The sequence below is a fragment of the Paramisgurnus dabryanus genome, chromosome 24 (genome assembly GCF_030506205.2).
Source record: "Paramisgurnus dabryanus chromosome 24, PD_genome_1.1, whole genome shotgun sequence".
In the NCBI taxonomy this organism is placed as follows: Eukaryota; Metazoa; Chordata; class Actinopteri; order Cypriniformes; family Cobitidae; genus Paramisgurnus; species Paramisgurnus dabryanus.
The window spans coordinates 27,778,551-27,798,692 of NC_133360.1; the positions used below are offsets into that span (position 1 = coordinate 27,778,551).

At 34.6% G+C, this 20,142-nt stretch overlaps 1 long non-coding RNA gene across 1 annotated transcript; it reads left to right on the top strand.

Annotated features, from left to right (window-relative positions):
- Positions 1 to 15,909: 15,909 nt before the first annotated feature.
- On the top strand, positions 15,910 to 17,295 carry LOC135741245 (uncharacterized). The gene is made up of 4 exons (XR_010529395.2): positions 15,910 to 16,473; positions 16,562 to 16,702; positions 16,780 to 16,902; positions 16,998 to 17,295. It is a non-coding gene; the product is annotated as an uncharacterized lncRNA (long non-coding RNA).
- The last annotated feature ends 2,847 nt before the right edge of the window (positions 17,296 to 20,142 follow it).

A 20,142-nucleotide genomic window follows, 5' to 3' on the forward strand; every position in this document is an offset into this window, starting at 1 on the left:
AATTCCTCATTTAACTGTAGATGTATAAGCACTTAAAGAAAAAAAATCATGGATTAATGTAGATGTGTCATTAGATGAAAATGCAGTCATTTTTATGCCGTAAAATTGCATATTCTGAAGGCAGACACAAATGTATACAAATACACATTTTATATATACTGTATATTGAAGAAATAATTCAAGAAATGTTGGTAAAAAAGGATATTGAGCTCTCATCTATTGATCCTGATGCTTCAAAGAGTAATTTAAGATCTAGAAATATATTTGTTTTCTGAGAGGTTCTTATGATCCATCATGATGCCGATGTTAACAATTCTACATCATTGCAACATATTTAAAATGCCTATAATGCATATTAATGCATAGTGTTATTGTAGACTAATTAAACTACATTCATTATATTAAAACAGGACTTAAGTGAAGTTCATCCGGCATTTTTTTTTTTTCTAAAGGAACATGCAAGACAAAATAATGTGCAGGAATTAATTGATTAAATTTGAAATGTAAAGAAACCAATGTGATTGCTAAAAGCCCACTGACACTGACACTGAGTCTGTGCAGGAGGCATCGCCCTCCATATATATATATACTTTCTTTTTCTAACTAAGCTACAGCTTTGGAAAAATGATATTAAATTTACCCCAGGGACCAAACACCTGACAGCCTGCGATAAAAGAAACATAGGAACTTGTAGTTACTGTATATAAAATACATATTATTACAGTACACAGTCAGTGAGTTATCATTGATCTTAAAGGGACAATATGCAACATTCACCACTAGAGGCCGCTCAACAACAACAACAGCCACAGTTTAAATAACGCTGTGAAAGAGCGTGGAATGATAAGAGTTGAGGTCTTCACCTTCACTGTCGATATAAATCAATCTGACAAGACTTTTATGTCCGTGGATGATATAAAAAAATAATGTTTTATAACCCACAGTGTGCACTCTTAGATCAGATGTGTTAAAAACAACACATTAGTGTTAGTTTAGGGACAACACAATAAATTCTCTGGATTCAAATATTTTGGGATATACTGAATTGTTTTTGTACATTTTAAAGCTAAAATATATATAAACTTATATATTGAGCCTTTAAGTGTCTTAAACAAGAGAGGGCACAGTGGTGAAATGTCATAAATCGCCCTTTTGGGGTTTAAACCTGCAGGGTTTCTGTTATAAGCCCACATGTGCAACCATTAAACCACTAGCAGAAACATAGGATGAAACATAGGAAATGTAAAGTTGTAGTGAATGTGAAAGACATAATTCACCTTTGTTATTAACAGTAGTTCTGTATAACTGTTCAGGGATCGCGTTCCCTTTAAATGTTTAGAATGCGTGATGACGCATGACGCTGATGAGCGCTTGTTGGAGTTCCTTCTGTTGTTTACCTTGGAAAATAAATGACACACGCATTCGTGTGCTCAAAGTGAGAAGTTGTCTCTTGCAAATTCCACACTGGTGACCCCGACGTGATAGGGCCCATTCCGAGTTCTGGAGACAGGGGACAAACATTTTATGGTGGACAGGGGTGGCAAACCAGAGCGACTCTCCATTGACCGCCTTAAACCAGCCCATTTGGATGTGGACAGGCCCATTGGCCTGGCCCAGCCCCCACGACGTGGACGGCCTCCGGCTTTGCCCCCGCCTCGTGCTCCTGTCCCAACCAAGTTTCCCACACTCTGTGCCCCTCCTCCATGTAATGACGTTACACCGGCTGCATTGGGGTCTCCTCGACCTCCGGTACAGCGCAGTCGTTGTGGTCGGTTGATACGCCCACCTCCCCGTTGACTGTTATGGTGAATTCTGGGGGGACGTGTGTAGTGAATGTGAAAGACATAATTCACCTTTGTTATTAACAGTAGTTCTGTATAACTGTTCAGGGATCGCGTTCCCTTTAAATGTTTAGAATGCGTGATGACGCATGACGCTGATGAGCGCTTGTTGGAGTTCCTTCTGTTGTTTACCTTGGAAAATAAATGACACACGCATTCGTGTGCTCAAAGTGAGAAGTTGTCTCTTGCAAATTCCACAAAGTTGTATATAGTTATCCATGATTACCTTGAGGATTGAGGTGGGTCAAAGGTCGCTGGGCCTCCACGATGGCATTCAGAAGCCTTCTGGGTCCTGCTGACAGATCAAAAAACAACGGGAAAACAATAAAAGACAAAACTTACATCACATCCATCTAGACAACTCCATTTGCTGTAAGACTTGCACTGTAAGTGTAAGCTCGACTGTGTTTACTTGTCTCCTGCTGAATCTACAAGTTGGGTTGATCTGGTCCAAGCTCCTTGATCCTTTAATTCTTCAACTGAACGCCTTGTAAAAGTGTGATTTTGTAAGGATTTTTTCTATTTTCTTTCATCTCAAGATATTTTGCTGTAACTATCAGTTAAATGATCTCCTGAGCGGTTATGAGACTTACTAAGAACGGTCCAATCACATGAGGCCAAAAACATAGAAAATAATATTGATTCGCTAACAACAAAAATGGGTTTGGGGCAAAGACTGCAGCGCCCCAAGGACAATTGAAATGAGCCAATTAGTGCTCAGCCTCAAATCACATGCTATTAAACAGGTTACTGATACATACACACTAACCCATAATGACCATAATGTTTTTATTTTTTAAATAAATGATGATATGACTAACAGTGAAATAGTACAACTAAATGATTTTATTCTGTGTTAACTTGCACTATATATTTAACTATTAAAGTACTTTTCTGTTCTGGCTAACTTTAAGCGGGCAAAGCCCCAACGCTCCCTATTTATCAGCCGGCTCTGACAATGAGTAAGGGTTTTGGCCGTCATGTCCAAGATGTGTTAATTCATTCACTGCGATCTTTACTCCATAATGTCCACTATAGTGACGGACGCCACAACAAAACGTCTGAGCCCTCAAAAAGTGTTTAAGGGTGGGGTTACTTCAGACACAGCCCTACTTTATTTGACTAATACGGTAAACTTGAAGAAGTAAATAAAAACAAGTGGGTAAATTAGGACACTAAGTGTAGCAGAGCAGCCGCAATGTCCTCATTGACAGTCGCATTTGAGCGTCTCTCCGCTCGTGTCATCAAATACATCCGCTCGTGCCATCAAATACATCCTTTTTTTCGGTATTAATGAAAAAAAGTATTCTGCCTATTCATTTACTTTTCGGTTATTAAATCACCTGTATTGAAAGTTCAGACAAGCTCAGCGGCCTTCATTGCCGTGATCCAGACGAGCTCAGCGGCCTTCATTGCCGCGAACCAGGCGAGCTCAGCGGCCTTCATTTCTGCGATCCAGAAGAGCTCAGCGGCCTTCATTGCCGCGAACCAGGCGAGCACAGCGGCCTTCATTTCTGCGATCCAGACGAGCTCAGCGGCCTTCATTGCCGCGAACTAGGCGAGCACAGCGGCCTTCATTTCTGCGATCCAGGCGAGCTCAGCGGCCTTAATTGCCGCGATCCAGCAGAGCCCGCCGGCCTTCATTGCCGCGTTCCAGCAGAGCTCAGCGGCCTTCATTGCCGCAGTACTATCGAGCCTAGCGGCCTTCATTGCCGCAGTACCATCGAACCTAGCGGCCTTCATTGCCACAGTCCTATCTAGCTCAGCGGCCTTCATTGAGGGGAGTACACTAGGATACAACAAAAAGTCTACTGTAAAATTCGAAAGGCAAAATGCCGCCAAAAGCAAAACAAGAAGTGAAATCGGATGACGAATATGTGTCATTAACTTATGTAAATGAAATGATGCAGCAACAAAAGGAAATGTTTGTGGCGCTGCTTGAACAACAACATGGTAACTTCAAAGGCTTTGTTAAAATCATCATGGATTCTACAAACAATAGACTGGATGCAATAACTAAGGATTTACAGGACATAAAAACAAGCTTGCAATTTACGCAAAAAGACGTGGATGACATCAAAAGCGATATCACTAAACAATCCGAACGAGGTAACGCGATGCAGTCGGACATCTATAAAGTGTGTGACAGCTTACTTGCTTTAACGGATAAAATGGAGTATTTGGAGGGTCAATCCAGGCGTAACAACCTCGTGTTTGAGGGAATTCAGGAGACACCAGGAGAAACGTGGGCAGAGACGGAGGAAAAAGTCAAGAAAGTATTGGCGGAAAAATTACAGTTACAGCATGAGGTTGAAGTAGAGAGGGCTCACCGTACAGGGAAACCTGGGGGTGACAGAGCAAGGCCAATTGTTGTGAAATTTCTGAGGCACAAGGACAGATCTGCTATATTACAACGTACCAAGTCACTGAAGGGATCCAAAATCTTTATCAACGAGGATTTTACGGATGCCGTCAGAAGAAAAAGGAAGGAACTGATGCCGGAGATGAGAGCAGCGAGAGAAAGGGGAGACATTGCTTACTTACGACAGGACAAACTGATCATTCATCCACGGTCAAGTACACCAAAATAACCTAGAGTTATTTAGTCTCCAACCAGGTATGCTGAATCACTGTCTACACTATGGCATACTTTACAACTAACACATATACCGGAGTTAATCAACAACTACAGAAGACTGTCGAACATGATTTATCAGAATTAAACATCTTTCAATACACAGATTATCATGTACAGGACTTGGAAAATGAAATAGATCCTGTAAACAACTTCTTCCGCAACACCAATAGAAATTGCTTTTATTACACTAATGATCAGTTTAATAGTGCTGTTAAGACTGAAAATCAATTATCTATAATCCACTTTAATAGCAGGAGCCTGTATGCCAACTTTCACAACATTAAACACTATTTAAATCAGTTTAAACAGCCTTTCAACATAATCGCTATATCTGAAACTTGGATTAATAATGAAAAAGGCTCAAATTTTGAAATGGAAGGATATGACATGTTTTGTATTAACAGAGAAAATAAGAAGGGAGGTGGTGTGGCTTTGTATGTGGACAAGAAATTGAATTACAAGTTGTTGGAAAATATGTCTACAGTGGTAGATGATTTACTTGAATGTGTCACATTAGAAATATGTAGAGAAAAGAAGAAAAATTGTATTGTTAGTTGCATCTATCGATCACCAGGTTCTAATATTAATTTGTTTAAGGATTGGATGGAAGAAAAATTTACAAAAACTAATCAAAAAGTCATGTTTATCTGTGGCGATTTTAACATTGATTTGTTAAATCCAAATAAGCACAATATGACAGAAGATTTTCTGAATACAGTTTATAGTTTAGGCTTTTTCCCAAAAATTACCAGACCCAGTAGAATTACCTCCCACTGTGCAACATTAATCGATAATATTTTTACAAATGATATAGATAACAGCACAGTGAGTGGACTATTAATAAATGATATCAGTGACCATCTACCAGTTTTTACAGTTTACAGCAGCAATTACACATCTAAAAAAGACAATAAACCTCTATTCAGACGGGTTAGAACTGATGAGTCTATGGTTGCATTTAAAGAGGATTTGCTTTCACAAGACTGGGAAACAATTAATAAGGAAAATGACATTGATAAGGCATATGGTGAATTCTTAAGAATATTTGAACTTTTATATGATAAGAATTGTCCGATAAAAAAATATTACAGTAATTATAAATATAGTGATAGGCCGTGGATTTCAAAAGGATTACAAAATGCTTGTAAAAAGAAAAATACACTTTATAGAGAATTTATTAAACACAGAACTGCAGAAGCAGAAAAAAAATATAAGAAATATAAAAATAAGTTAATTATGATCATGAGGACATGTAAGAGAGAATACTATAGTAAATTATTACAAAATAATAAAAATAATATGAAGGGTATATGGAATATACTAAATGGTATTATGAGAAGAGGCTCAATACAGTCTAATTGTCCCCAGTACTTTATTGATAATGTAAAGAACATTAATAATGGGGAGGATGTGGTCAATAATTTTAATAGATTTTTTGTAAATGTTGGACCAGATTTAGCTGAAAAAATTCCTATTACACAGATAAATGATAATAAATTTAATGAAATTATTGAAAGAAATCAATGTTCAATGTTTCTTAAAGAAGTTGAAGAAAAAGAATTAATAGATATTGTTAAAAAATACAAAACTAAAGCATCCACTGATTGTAATGAAATAGATATGAAGATAGTAAAGAATGTAATTGAGGGGATTTCAAAACCATTAACTTACATCTTTAATTTGTCATTTCAAACAGGTCAATTTCCTACAAAAATGAAAATAGCAAAAGTAATACCTCTATACAAATCTGGAGACAAACACCACTTCACAAATTATAGGCCAGTTTCTTTATTACCACAATTCTCAAAAATTTTAGAAAAACTATTCAACAACAGATTAGATAATTTCATTGATAAATACCAATTACTCTCGGACAGTCAATATGGTTTCAGAAAAAGTAGGTCAACATCACTAGCATTAACTGAACTTATTGAAGAAATTACTAATTCTACAGACAAAAAGAAATATGGAGTTGGGGTATTCATTGATTTGAAAAAAGCATTTGATACAATTAATCATGTAATATTAATCAATAAACTGGAAAGGCTAGGGATTAGGGGGATAGTGTTGAACTGGTTAAGCAGTTATTTAAAAGATAGGAAACAATTTGTGAAGTTGGGAGAGTATGCATCTGATTGTTTGGACATTAAATGTGGTGTCCCCCAGGGGTCAGTACTAGGACCAAAATTATTCATTCTCTACATAAATGATATATGTAAGGTATCTGATCTACTGAAATTTGTACTATTTGCAGATGACACAAATATCTTTGGTTCTGGTCATAATTTGGAACAACTCCTGGACACAATCACTTTAGAATTAAACAAAATAAAACAGTGGTTTGATATAAATAAGTTATCACTAAACTTGAGCAAAACTAAATTTATGTTATTTGGAAATAGTAATTCAATCAAGCAATATCAGCTAAAGATCGATAATGTGAACATCGAAAGGGTCCATGAAACAAAATTTCTTGGAGTGATTATTGATGACAAGGTTTGCTGGAAATCTCACATAAAATATATCCAAACTAAACTGTCTAGAAGTATTTCAATCTTGGCTAAAGCTAAGTACATTCTAAATTACAGATCACGCTACATTTTGTATTGTTCACTGGTGTTACCGTATTTAATGTATTGTGTAGAGGTTTGGGGAAACACATACCAAAATTCATTGCATAAATTATTTATACTACAAAAAAGAGCAATAAGAATAATTCATAACACAGGATATTTGGAGCATACCAACTCATTATTTTTACAGTCTAAAGCATTAAAACTAATTGATCTGGTTGAATTTCAAACAGCTGTATTTATGTTCAAGGCTAGAAAAAAGTTATTGCCGGGCAATATACAGATAAGGTTTTTTGAAAAAGAGGGGGGTTATGGGTTAAGGGGATTGTCACATTTTAAGACTCCTAATTTTCGAACTACAAGGAAAAGTTTTTGTTTATCTGTCAGTGGTGTCAAACTGTGGAGTAAATTAAATAATGAATTAAAACAATGTACAAACATATTACATTTTAAAAAGATGTGTAAAAAAATTATATTTCAGAGGTATAAAGACACAGGGTGTTAATAATAATTTGAGTGTATTTGTAATAACTAATATGTGTATAAATAATATTGTGTATGTGTAATATTTGTATGTGCACTTAAAGATTTACAGATTATATATATTTAAAAAAAAGTAAAGTAGGGATTTAAAGGGGTAGGAGTACATAAGTTTTACTTCTTCCTACTCCCTTTTGGACATGTGAATTGAGTTGTTTTATATCTATAAGTTTTTATTTTTTGTTACCATGTGTTTTGTTTTCTCTTTTTTTTTCTTTTCTTTCAATTTTCTATTTTGTAATTGCATTTACATGTTCAAAACAAAATAAATAAATAAATAAAAAAAAAATAAATGTCATCTTAAGTTAAGCTTCAGATAATGAGATCAAAAAAAAACTGAGCTTGAGTTATATGCACTCCGCAGAAGTACGTGACACACAGTTTCTAATCTATGACTTTAAGGTGCTTCCTGTACCTGTTGATATAAGCGAGACTTTTAAAACTCATTCACACAGATACAAACTAGAGAAGAGTAACAAACTTGCAGTAGCGCTGCTTTAAACTGCTAGGTTGCTTATGATACAAAAACTGTTGAAATGTCATGTCTTGAAATCTCATTTTTAAAATACTTTGAGCAGTTACATGCCTTTTTTGGTGATCATGGATTCATGCAAACGGTCAAGATGTTTTAAATGCTGAGATATATGATCAGACAGTGATCTGTTGAAAGATTTTTGCACAGCTAGGGGATCTCAAACCTGCACAATTTTTTTAGATGAATAGTGACAATATTAGCAGTGTGTACTCAGTTTTAAACTGAAACACTTTTAAATATTAGCAAGATCAAAGGTTACATGGATTTGTTTTGCATGTATTGCTTGACATTGATTAAATTGATTATACAAATGCTGTATCTGTAGGCAAAATTTGGTCAGAAAAAAACTGACTTCCTTGACATAACACGGACAGTCTTTGAGTCTTTCAGACGTCTGCAGCAGTTCATCTTAAATGCTGTGTGAAAGAAGCGGTTTTCATATTCATCTGTTTGAGCCAAACATCAACATGAGGATTATTCAGCTGCAGATTTGTGAGTTTATAACAGGTTATGAATTTTAATGTTTTTGTAATATAAAGGTATTTAATTTACTTTTTCTGTATTTTTTATCTTATAGATGTGTTAATGTGGTGTCAAGCTGCAGTGTCTTTGGATCAACTAACAGATTTGGGACAAAATGTGACTATAAACTGTGATCTGGACTCAAATGAAGTTTTTTGGATTTTACTAAAACAATCAGATTCTCATACAGTGATACTTCGTTCATTCTCAAAATCACCATCAGCTTTTTACTTTAATAACTCATTTCAAAAGAAATATTCAGTAAAATCTAAACACCGTCTGGTGATATATAATATTACTGCAGATGAGTTAGGGTTTTATTACTGCATGAACACAGGCGCAGGACCTCCAAAACTCAGTAACAGCACAAGACTGCACATCATTGGTAAGCACATTTGCTCATTTATTGATCTAAACATATTAATACATGTGATTATTAACATTAGTGATTCACTTCTTCAGTTTTTTACTGACTTATAACAGGCATAACTGAGGTTCTTATTTAATAATATTGTACTCAAATCTTTAAAAAAAACTTTTTTTACAGAGCCAACTCAACCGACTGAGTTAACTGAATGTAATAATCACACACATGACCCAGTGACCGAGCAAAACTGTACAGAATGGAAGACGTTCAGCCTTATATCTGCTCTGTTAAATGGTGTTTTCATCATTACAGTCATAGGTGAGTACTTATACAGTAATGTCATTTCTATAAACTCTTCTCAGTAGACGGATAAGGTTGTTGTAAGTCATTTTAAAGCATTTATTTACACTATGCTTTTGGCTATCTGATTTTGGGGCGGTTTCCCGGACAGGGCTTATGGTAAATGGACTGCATTTATATAGCGCTTTTAACAGACCTATGGCCATCCAAAGCGCTGTAAATGTTGCCTCACATTCACCCATTCACTCACACATTCATACACCGACGGCGGTGTCAGCCATGCAAGGCGCCATCCAGCTCGTCGGGAGCAGCTGGGGTTAGGTGCCTTGCTCAAGGACACCTCGACACTTGGTCCAGTGGAGCCGGGGATCGAACCACCAACCTTCCGGTTTGTAGACAACCTACATGAACCACTGAGCTACTGCCGCCCATTATCTTAGTCCCAGACTAAAATACATCTTTGAGCTGCCTTAATTTAATAACAGCTTGCACAAACATATCTTAACATATATCAGTGCTATTGTTTTGTCTCAAAATGAAAAACAGTATTGTTTTTTTGTAAGTCATGTTTGTAAAACCTGTTAAATGTCCTAATATAAAGCTAGTCATGGGTTAATCTACCCTGTCTGGGAAACCGCCCCATTGTTTATTTATTTTTTTAAATGCATTTACATATATATAAATAATTTGATTTAAGAAAGAATAATAACCTTAAACTGTTATGCTATTCTCCATGTAGAAAGGTTTTGAGCAGCCTTTTGGATTTTTTAAAGCCTGTTGTTGTTTCTGGATGTCATATTTAATGAGCGCCTACAGTACCTTGAAGTTTTATACTTTCAACCATTCAACAATCCATTGTAAAATTACTAGTCAAGGAAATGATTAAAATGGTGAAAAGCATTAAAAACAATTAAACATGAATACAGTTTTCTTCACATAAATCCAAGATTCCTGCATATGTTTTACAAAAATATAATTAAAAGTTCTCTGTATCATTCTTAGGCGTAATAAAAGTTTGTGTTACCGGAAATGGATGTTGGATCAGATCTGAAAATAGTCCAGGACAATTTCATAACGCTGATCTACAGCAGACACAAGTTACAGTACAGGTAAAAGCATTCATATCATTTCAGAAATTCATTACAGTATGTATTGATAATTATTGTGAATTATTGTTAAACTATTAGGTCATCAACCCATAATACACTGTGACATGGATTACTGTATGAAATATGAACGAAAAAGTACATCTACAGATACATTTTAGTAATGATTTTTTGTTGATCTTTCAGTATGTGGCGTTGGACTTCAAGACAAGCAAAGACAACAGACGTAGCAAACAGACTTAACAACAGACTTAGTGGACTTAACAAAGAACAGCATGTATGTGTCATGATCCTGTCAGCCCTGTATGTCTTTTTGCCTTGTTTCATGTGACAGGATCATGGCAGCCCTTATTGTTGTCTTGTTTGCGTGACAGCATTCTGCTCTAAAGATCAAGAACACAAGACTTTTAATGATCGCATAATCATCTCACAAGATTATTAATGGTTATGTTATTGTATAAACTTATTTTAAATTTATTTTTTTGATTTTCTTACTTAATTTCTAATACTTTACCTTAAATTGAATGTTACTGTTGAAGTCATCTGTTAAAGCATAAAAAATAAATGTACTTTGAATCTGTGAATTTGAGTAATGTGGGTTTATTATCAGTAATGAACTAATCAAGGTAATCATTCACACACACACACACACACACACACACACACACACACACACACACACACACACACACACACACACACACACACACAGTAAAATTTACCTTTAATCTCGATCTCATTATGTCCACGCATTACCAGCTCAAATGCGGCACAAAATTCACAAAAACAGCAAACAGGGAAAACAATAAAAGGCATGACTTACATAGCATCCAGCTAATGTTAGCCAACTCTGTTTGTCCAAGTGCTGAAAAAGCACACAGTGTAAGCTTGACCGTGATCATTTGACTCCTGCTGGTTGATCTGGACCAAGCTCCTTAATCCTTTATTTATTCATCAAAAAAACACCTTATAAAAGGTGATTTTGTAAGGATAAAATCATATTTTCCTTCATCTCAAGATACTCCCCCAAACACACACATTACACAAACACAACAAACTCTATTTTTGTAATAAATAATAACATGACTAACAGTGCAATAGTATAACTAAAGTACTTTTTTTGTATTAATTTGCACAGTATATTAAACTTTTTGGTAGCGTGTTTAAATAGCTTTCCTCTCTAGCTCTAATTTTAAGGGGTGGCGCATGTTGAATGCTTTCTTCTTATTGTATGTTAAATGTTCCATGTGTGTTGATTATTTTTCTGTAAACCGTACACCTAATCTGTAAAATGTCTTAAAAATAGGCACCAGACCAATGTTTTTGGTTACTGTGGTATAAGAGGACTAATTGATTCCGGTCCTTTGAATTATTAGAAAATCATGCACACCCAAGGCAGTTATGCCGCCCGACTTTAGAAGGTGACCTGCAGATGCTTTTTAACATCTACAGTCAGGGGCGCCGTAAGGGGGGGAAAAGTTTGGACGATTCTAAGGGCCCATGAACTTTTGAGGGCCCCAGCCAAGGACTGTGCCGCAAACGCAACTGTAGCTCCGCCCCGTCTTTACTCTGCGTGTTAGCGCCGTCTTCAATCCACGGTCTCACAGTGCGCGTGAACTTCACAAGAGAGCAAGGTGTGTGTATTTACTGCTATTTGCTATGATATCTGCATATGTGCGCTTCCTTACTATAAATGCAGTTTACACAATGTGACGCTGGAGCAATACAATGCAGGTTTCTTTCCACTGTAAAGTCTTCGCTCTTTTCACCTCAGTTTAAAAATAAACAAGGTGATATACGTTCCCTGTTTTGTGTTATGATTCTAACGCGAAGTCAGCCCTTATAAGCTGTTTTAATTAACGTGGCCCGTATAAGATAATTAACATAAACTAGAAATGCGATTGGAAATGCGAATGTTTTGTTACACAATATGCCAAGGAAGTATTTTTATGCAGTCGTGAATCGAGTTGATTGTGATAAAACTGAAATGCAACTAAGGCTAAACTAGTCCAGTTATGTATATTAAAGCTTCTCACCTTGCAACAGGTTTAAGAAATCAATGGAAATCTATGTCGTAATCTGCTATAGTTGTCATTCATTTTATTCTAAGTCCCGTTGATTAAAAAACAGTCTGAAGAATCATTTAATAACAGTATAGCTGTTTTCTCAAGTTCACAGTTTCAATCATCTGTCATTATTTTTGCTTTACTGAGGCTGCTGGTGTGTGAAACTTGTTCTTTACCTTATAAATAATGCTAATAATTATAATACAGGCTTTGGTCAAGCATTTTTGACCCAGTCTTATAAGGTAACTGTATAGAAAAGATGCATTGTTGTTGTTCGCCATTTTTAAATGTTACAATGTCATTGGTGTGTGTAACAGCTCAAGTATACAGTATGTCACTGAGACTGCCTGTGAAAATCAGACTAAAGTCTCAAATCTTACTGTGAAATAAAAAGCATCACAGTTTAATTTCAAGCATTAATTTCACTATGATTTCAATCGCCGACATGACATTACTCAGTCAATATTAAAGATATCAAGTTTATATTTTCACAAATGTTCTATACATTATGTAGGATGAATTTATGTGGGAAACATTAAATCACAAATAAATACTTCAGCTGGGTTTTCACAGGCATGGTCACATTTATCTTTAATCTTTAAGAACGTTGCATTTTCTCTGAATATTCGATGAATGTACTGTATTTTTCAATTAAATTTACATTGCACAATAAATTATTTTAGCTGCAGAGTGCAGACATTGTAGGTGTCTATAAATACTGATAATTGTGGTCATAACAATAGCAAAATAAATAGTTCTGTATTATTAAATTACAGACAAAGATTTTGAATAGCTACAGTAGGTTGGATTGTATGTTTGGTGCGAAATGGGTATGGTGGGGGCCTGACCCCATATTCTTTCATAGGGCCCAAAATTGCTTGCGGCGCCCCTGTCTACAGTAGTACCAAACAAAAATTATAAATCAGTAAATTATGTCAAAACATGATTAACATCATTATTTTTTATTGTAGAAATTGTCAAAATGCAGTTCAGTATTCATCCAGCAACTGTAATAAAATGTTTTTAATATTGTTATTACGCTTATACATGTATTCTCATTTGCTATTTCAGTCTGCAGGAGTGGACTTTTCAAAACTATGTAAAAGGTTACAGCTGTATAAATAACAAGATTACCTGAAACATATCTCACACATCCAGTTGCAGTAAACAGCTTTTTTTCATGATGTTAGCACCTCATCGTGCGAGCACTGACCACAATGTAACTTCTGTTATGAGCTGTAGCTCCTAAATGTATCTTAAACTCCACAGATAGTGAGATGTTTGCATAGGTTATAACAACAAAGTTATTAATTGTGATATTTACATACATTAAAATTCATTCGATTTTTATATTGAAATAAACTATTCACTTTTTTATTACTTACTATATTAGTGATAACTGCCCTGATCATAACAAAATTTCTTCATATTTCAATTCATCATAATAATATATATGTGATGCTGAAATGGTCTTTTGAATTATTGTTTTTCTAATAGGACTGAACATCAAAAACTGTCAGAAAGAAATTAAATACGAGTTATCACATTCCTCTCTTTGATGGACTTCTCCTTAGTGGTGCTTGCATTTATGCACATTTTTATTAACGTAAAGCTGCTTTGGAATAATAAAACTATTGTGAAAAGCGCTATGTAAATTGAATTTAATTGCATCACTATTGTTATTGTTAATCCTTATTAATGGTGCTTGTTTTTAACCCAACCTGGTGAGTAGAGACACACACACTATAAGTCATGAACACAAACACACCCAGATCAGTTTACAGGAGCTTCCTGCCAGCAATGACAACCTTTGAAATAAAAGTCTGCCTTTCTAACCACTATAGGCCATAACTGCCCACCAAACCCATCCTGGCATGATCGGATAATCTAAAGTGATTTGGTTTGTTTTTAAACATGGTTTATCTTATTTTGTATGTCTTTCTTTTTAGGTGTCTGAAGAAATATCTCTGAAGAGGGTTTTTAAATTGTCTTGCCGTAAACCTCTGTTTTATGGAAGTTTTTTCTGCCTATTTAAAAATAATTAATTAAATGATACAATAAAAATAAAAGCGCAAAATATGTCCTGAATTTGAAAATTAAATGCTGAAATAAAAATAAAGATATTAAATTATTATTTTTTTCATTTTCAAGGTGATAATGCATCTTTCCTGCCAAATTGAAAAATAAAATGCAGTTGATGATTTAAAATTTAACTTTCAATACAATCTCGAGCCAAGACAGCCAGTATTAAAATTAAAAAGCAAACATGAAATGGAATCTGTAAATATATTTTTAAAAATGCTTTTTATTCATGCCCAAGCAATAATAGTGTCAAAATTAAAATGCTAAGTTCAGTTTTAATTTATGTTCTCTTTTATTTATTGGTTTTCTTTTACATTTTGTTTTCACTTTCAACTTGTAGACAAATTATATGTTAATCAGTGGGTGTGGTTTACTTGCTCAAGAAATGGGGATTGGCTGAAGCAATGTTGCCAGCTTAGCGACTTTATTGCTACATTAAGTGACCCATTCAGACAAACTGTTTGGATGAATTTTAGCTTCACATCTGTACAGATAGGCCACTGTGTCGCTTGTACTGTCCCACGAGTGCTGGGTCTTGCTGTCCCGGTGAAATGTGCGTCTCTCTCAGTTCAGTTCATTCATGATACATGGTGTTATAAGCTACATTAAATCTTACTATATTAAACATTTTGAGAGATGACGCAGGTGAAAAACAGGAGTTCAGTTGATGTAAGTGTGTCTAGACATTTCAAACAGCTCTTCATAATCATTTCTTAAGCTCTTAAGTATAAAACACCTTCATATGTACACAGATTCAATGAGTGCGTTTAGCTGCTCCTGCATGGTGTTATGAGCACATCGAGTCACCTACTGTTTGGTTTAAGGTTTGTTTAGATCACCATAACTATTTCACCTATACTAAATGATGGTTAGTCCCAGGCATCATTCTCTAAAGTGTGTGGTGGGGTTTTCCTCAAATAAAATGTTACATACTTTAATTTTCTATTGATTTGGTCACTTGATCAACTGTATATGACACAGTTAGGTGGTTTAAATGTAAACACATTTAACTTTTTCTATTCCTAGAATTTACCATATATCATACATACCATATACTTTAACTTGAATCCTGCTTAAAATGTGAATCGAGCAGAACCAATAACAAAAAATTTTGAGGTTTGTAAAATGTAATAGGCTAATAACATGATGCACAAACAAGAGACAATCATTCAATAAAAGAATAGCCGGTTTACATTTATTAATTTATTTAGCACAACCTATTATCCAAAGGGGTTCATAAATGGAAAATATATTTCATATTTGAGGTTACTTTAATTTTTCTTTAATTCTTTAAAGTGATGATGGTCATACAGGGTAATGAGAGTTTTAAACTGTTTGTACAATGTGGTCAAAGCAAACTCACTTCCTCTACTTGATGTGGGTAAGATTTTTCCTTCGCTCATAAACAGACAGCAGTAAAGTTTATTTGTGTTTCATTAAGACAACATCATGAGAATCACACAGCTTCAAATCTGTCAGTTTCTTTACATTACATGAATATCTTTTCATTTGATTTGTGTTTCATTCGTTTCTATATCTTAATTTTTATGACTTTGTTTTTCTTATCTTCTCACAGATCTGCTCATATTGTGTCAAGCTGCTGAGACTTTGGATCAACTCACAGATTTGGGTCAAAATGTGACTATAAACTGTGATCTGGATGAAGAAGAGATTTATTGGTTATTACTGAAAACATCAGATCCTCCTGTGATGATATTACGCACTTTATCATCAAAACCTTTATTCTTCAACAAAACATTAAGACACAAATATTCACTTCAATCTAAAAATCATCTCTTTATAAATAGCATCACTATTGATGAATTAGGAGTTTATTACTGTATGAAGATAGAAACAACACCACCTCCAAAATTCAGCAGTGGCACCAGACTACATGTAAAGGGTAAGTGCTCATGCAGTGATATGTTTGTATTCATATAGAAACAAATCAATTTATTATACCATAAAAATGCAACTGTTTTAACTCACAGAGCCAACAGAAAGACCAAACCAAGTTACTAATATACAGCAGAATCATACAGAAGTGAATGAGAATGAAAACAGAGTCACATGTCAGATTCTTACCATCACACTTGGTCTACTGAATGGTGTTTTGTTCATTGTGATCATAGGTGAGTAAATTAAAGTTTTGGCTCTAAATATAAACATTGTAGGTCTCTAGCCATGTTTTCATTGTGTTTTTCTGAAGGACTATTAAAGGTTTTCATTGTTGGAAATAAAAGATTTGAAGATTGTTCACAACAACTTCATGACACTGAACTACAGCAGGTGACCTACAGATGTTTATCAGCGAGTCACAAACCAGTTACAGGTAAATCATTTTAAATCGCAATAAATACAATTTTTTACAATTATTATTTTGATTGCATTCACATTGCTTATACAAGTATCTGTTATCTCTTTCAGTTTGCAGAAGTGAACTTTTTAAAGCTGCATAAAAGTCTCTGCAAAACAAATCCAGTATAACTTCTGTGTTGATCTAATGCTGCCATCTTACAGTTTACACCAGCTGTTATTAATACTGGATTATATTAAAAGTTTAATGTGAGCAAAAAATCCAAGGTTGTAGATTTGATCTCATAAACAGACTGATAAATGTAAATGCACTTGCATGGACTGTAAAATATCTGCTAAATGCAAAATGTCTATAAGTGATCAGACTGAAGTACTTTATGTACTGTAGTATCATAGTTTCATATATGAAAGTCTTCTTGGTTAACAATCATTTTTACTTCATTCTTAGGATTCTGGCACAACATGCAAAGCCATATTGTAGCTGATAGTTTTAGTTTACAATTTAGCCTCAACATCCTCTCAGATGTTAGAAAATTAAGATTTTAATATTTTAATAATGTACTGGTAATGTAATGTACTGGATCTGTGACTGTTGATGTATTTATAAGTAACAAAGGTCTTGAGTATTTGGTAGACTAAATAAATTGTAATGGTCTTCCTTTTTGATTATTATTTTTTGTCATATTTATTCAATGTTTTGCACATTTCTATAGTTATGTTTTAAGAAAATTTTCAAAAACACACACAAAGAAAACAGAGAACATCTTAAATGGTTAAAGACATGAGGTTTAAAATCAAGTATAGTGTAAATAAATGTATGTCTGTATATATTTTCATGTCTTTTGTTGTTAACAAAAAGTTAGGCTACACAGTGTGGTTAAACTCAACAGAAGTGTTTAAACCAAACACAGAGATGTTTTCCACTGGTTTGGTTTCTGTACCAGTAATGACTAATAGAGTCTCACCTTTAACTAGACTCGCGGTTTAACCTTGCACCGAGTTCAGAGCATTAAACATTTATTTATCACTATACTAAATGTTTTCTGAATGTTAAATGGAAGATTTCAGATTCACACTTAGTATCACACTTTTATAAAGACATTCATACTTGTTAAAACAGACTATCACAGTCAACTATCACACAAACTCAAACTGATTATGTAGTGGCACAACAGCAATCTTTCCACTTAAAGTGTACAAGATCATCTTCATAATAAATCCACTCTGAATTTAGAAAACAATATCATATTTTAAGCAAAACCTTTCTTTTAACCTCCCCAGTACTGTTGCACTACTATTGCTTGCCAAATAAATTCAGAAGAGCTGTTATATACCCTATGTTATGTTTATAAGATGTTATAGATTACACAGCTTTTGACCAAACAACAGCTTCACGCCGCATAACCACCTTGGGTGTGCATTATTTTCAAATAATTAAATGGCCCTTCGTCAATTATTCCTTAAATATCCACACATGAATTTTATTTAGATTAGTATAAACACCCATAATGTTTGTTAGTCTGGACATTTACTCATGAGTTTAACCATCAAGCTCTTGTTGTCAATCAACATTCAGAAACAAAGACATTATGACCTCTAGTGGTTGCCTCAGGAACTCAATAAAGACTTTATACAATTATTTATTTTTATTTTATGGATTATATGGAAAGACAAAACTTCAGCTGACATGACTGTGTTCAGACTCTTCACAGTGTGGAAAAGCCTACTACAATATACTGAAGAAAGGAAAACAAAAGAAACATAAAATCATGAGTGCACATTGCATTCAAACTATGATTCATGGCATTTTTACAACATTTCTACAAATCAAACAATCAGACAGTTTTACATTATTTCAACACTTCAGTTTGTTTTAGATACATACATTTATTCATCTGTAAATCTGTATCAAGTTTTAAACTTTCTCTAGAGAATAAGTTGGTCAGGTGAGGTGCCTTCATGCTCCACCAGAGGGCACTCCTTCTTAAACATATCTATCATATAGTGAACTACATCCCCCATAATGCTCTGCTCAGACTCATGATTAGTTCAGATTACATTCACCTTTAATCAGTCAGCCTATTTATACCTGTGCAGCTCCAAACCATACCTCCCTTTTTTGTTGATATAGGAAATTAATCACATGTGATACCAAATGTGACCAGTAGAGGGAACTACCGTATGACTATGGTGCATGTTAAACATAAGGAAGTAAAATAAGAGTTAGTTCAGAGAATGTTATGCTGGTGGATATTGGTTCGTATTAAAGTTTGACCACAAGCTCATTGTGGATTAAAAACAAGTCTCATTTTTAAGACACAAATAACACACCTTCTATACAGTAGGTGAAAAGCATGTAGGCGAGGCTAGTATGGCTGAATTCATAGTCTGTGTCTGTAATCTCAAAATTATGCTTTCGGAGGACTCATTTGAAGGCATCAAGGCACAGCCGAATCCAGTGTTTGTTTACTTGCTGTCTCCTGAGATACTTCCCTCGTCTTGTCCTGGATGTGGATGGGAAATGTGATGTTCAAAAAATTAAATGGCTGCCAAGAAAGCATCTGGAGCACAAATTTAGTTTAAAGTAATTTTTTTTAACTTTTTATACCTTTTAATTGCATTTCTATCAAGAAATTAGTATTGTAGTTTTTAAATATGGGATTAGTTATCACAAAGGCGCTCTGTTTCATTTCAAACAGAATTACATTATGCTGCCTATGAAGTCTGTCTAAATGCGTTCTGCCTTCATGCCGCCGAAGTCATTGCCTCATGAGGTCAGCTAGCTACCACAGATTTCGAATGCATTGATGGTGTTTTAATTCTTGCTATACACACAAAACAAAAAAGAGGAATACAATGGTTAGATAACATGTAAAACCATTACATTCATGCATTTGGCAGATGCCTTTTATCCAAAGCAACTTTCAATGCATTGCAAGGAATATATTTTCAACGTGTGTTTTCTGGGTTCAAACCCATGACCTTTTGAGCTACTACACAATTCTTTACCACTGAGCTGTACAGAAGCACCATTAAAACTCAAACATATATAAAACCATTATAACATACAGTAGTCTGAGAGGTAAAACATAAGCCCTGTATGACAGTGAATGGAGTAATATTTCAGCTGTCTGTACTTTTACTCAAGTATGGAGTTTGTTCACCTCTGTTAAGTACACAGTTGATGGTAAACATTGAGTTTCATAGTAAGATAAATAAATACTATGGAAGCCAATTGGTAATGCCAACTGTTTGC